This window comes from Pristiophorus japonicus, unplaced genomic scaffold (assembly GCF_044704955.1).
Source record: "Pristiophorus japonicus isolate sPriJap1 unplaced genomic scaffold, sPriJap1.hap1 HAP1_SCAFFOLD_70, whole genome shotgun sequence".
NCBI classification, from domain to species: Eukaryota; Metazoa; Chordata; class Chondrichthyes; family Pristiophoridae; genus Pristiophorus; species Pristiophorus japonicus.
The window spans coordinates 2,473,159-2,475,711 of NW_027254613.1; the positions used below are offsets into that span (position 1 = coordinate 2,473,159).

The 2,553-nt window shown below is 39.8% G+C and overlaps 1 non-coding gene across 1 annotated transcript; it reads left to right on the forward strand.

Annotated features, from left to right (window-relative positions):
• The first annotated feature begins 897 nt into the window (after positions 1-897).
• On the forward strand, positions 898-991 carry trnai-uau (transfer RNA isoleucine (anticodon UAU)). Its single transcript has 2 exons — positions 898-935; positions 956-991. It is a non-coding gene; the product is annotated as a tRNA-Ile (tRNA).
• Positions 992-2,553: the final 1,562 nt, after the last annotated feature.

Genomic DNA, 2,553 nt, shown 5'->3' on the forward strand with positions numbered 1-2,553 from the left:
GGGTTGAACTAATTTGGCAATGGATATGTGTACCAGGATGAAACATCTGTAGATGTTGTGATTATGCCTTTATTCACAAGTCCAGATGATTTTTATATTTTAATGATAGCAGTGAACGTGGCCTCAGACAGCGCACATCAGCCCATCCTTGGGAAACGATAAACCCCGGTTCGGCTAAAACTTCCCTTTCACTGAGCACAAGCAGAGGAAACACAGGCACAGCAGAATTTGCTGAGGACCGTAAGGAGTAAAATATTATTTGATCAGAGATAGCTCTAAATATATTTTGGTGTCTCTGTGTTAAGTTGCAAATTGTTCTGTGGGATACAAAATATATTTTGTATATCTGTGTTAGTGTTTATGTATTTGAATGCAACAAAGTTATTTATAATAGTATTGTGGAGCATCTGTGTTTGTTATATATGTATTTTCTGTGTATATCTTTGTATCTATGTTACCTGTAAACACCTCGCAAATAAACGTAAATACAATTATAGCACGGAGATACTTAGAGATAGATTCATAAAGAAAACAGACATAAAAACAAATACATTTAGAATAACACATATATGAACACAAATAATTTGATTTTCAATGTTCTGCAAAATTTAATTTACAACTCACAGATAGATGCACAAATATATTTATAAATTTGCCGCACGGACATCCAAATTCATTACAAATAACAAAACATTATACAAAAAATAAAACACGTCTATGGCGAAAATCTATGGAGTCTCAATAACTGAAGGCTTCTTGCAGAGAGTCGGCACAGTCACGGTGGGATGAACAGCTTCCTTCTGTGTTGAATGATTCGATGATTCTTTGCCTTCTTCCTCGTAAGACAGATGGAACAGGCAGCTATATGAAGGGAGCACTAAAACTCCAAGATGTGAAGCTCTAGTGGCGCAACCGGTTAGCGCGCGGTACTTATAAAGCAGTACAGGCCCGGGAAATGCCGAGGTTGTGAGTTCGAGCCTCACCTAGAGCAGCCAATGCATTTGCATGTGATGTTTGTACTTTTCAGAGTTTGAGGCCGTTTCCTATTTATCCATCTCTCTTGTCTTTTCCGCCATGTACCAAGCTGCTGTCTGTCTCTCTTGCTGCGGTTATCTCAGTGTCAATCTGGGGGTTATTTCTGAATGAGTACCCGTGCCTGTTCCCCACATGAAATAAATGAGGGGATCAAACAATTCCTCATCTGGCACTAGGGAGCGAATGAACCAACATTTATTAGACGATATAGTTTATTGTAAATATAACATTCACTCTTAAGTGATATAGGTTCAATTATGTACAAAACCAAACTATGATCACAACGTGTTTCCAATAAGCCGCCTTTTAATATATTGTCGCAAGCGCTACCATTGTAGATCAAGGAGTTTCATAATTAATAAACATAGAAATCAAGAAATGAAACGGTAGAGATGGTTCTGAGAATGTGGAATGCCCTCGCCCAGAGCAACATTCAAAACAAGGTTTAAAAACTGGCAGCTTGCAGGAGGAAGGGAAGAGAGGAAATAGAGCCACAGAAAAGCCACAGGAGTTTCGGAAGCTTCGGGCGTTTTTCTCTGACCACAGCATAGTTGCGCACGGCACCTATATTGTTGCTGTTCAATATGAATAAAATGCTCCGTTTGTTTGCAGCTGTTTCTGTTTCTGTCCCTTTTAACTAATTCTTAATTCCATTTGTCTGCAATGATTCCATAAATCTTCATATCCTTGCCTAACAAAAATCGATCAATGCGAAACTTGAAAATGTCAATTGCCCCAACCTCGATAGATTTTTAGGGGAGGAATTATAAGACAGGTTGAATAGGCAGCTGTATTGTGGAAGCACTAATACCACACAGCATCAGCACATAACTCCAGCGACGGAATTGGATATGGCACAGTACTTATATGACAGTGTAAGCACCTAGAAATGCCGAGGTTGTGAGCTCGAGCCTCACCTAGTACAGGTGATCGCTTTGCTTGTGACATTTCGACAGTAATCGAAGGTACAATTGATGTATCCCCAAATGTTACCTACATATTCACTGTGTTATTCCAGCACGCAATATTGCAACGGAGGATGAAAAATTTACATATATGTGGGATGGAGTGGAGGCGTTTTGACATTTAATCAATAACTCTGATGTAAATAATAATGGGCCGGAAAAACACTCGATTTCAAAGAGAAGATATGTAAACGCTTTGGTTATCTCCACATAATTCCTGCACCACATTCAAAAGAAACAATGATTTTCCTGAACATTTCACTAAAAATGTTGTGCTCAGTGTTGCAATGGCTCGTGCATTGGACTTCTCGCTGATTCAGTTCCACAGAAACATTCAAACTTATTGATTCGAATCCCATCAAAGTCCAAAAGTAAATTAATAGAATGGTTACCGCTGAGCAGGAGGCCATTCGTCCAATCGAGAGCGTGCCAGCTCTCAGCTAGTTCCTCTCCCCTGTCCTCTCCCCATAGCCCTGCAGGATAGGATTGGCTTGTTCCGGGGCTGGAAAGTAATTGTTTGCAGCAAACCACAACTGTCTGCGATAGCCGGAAG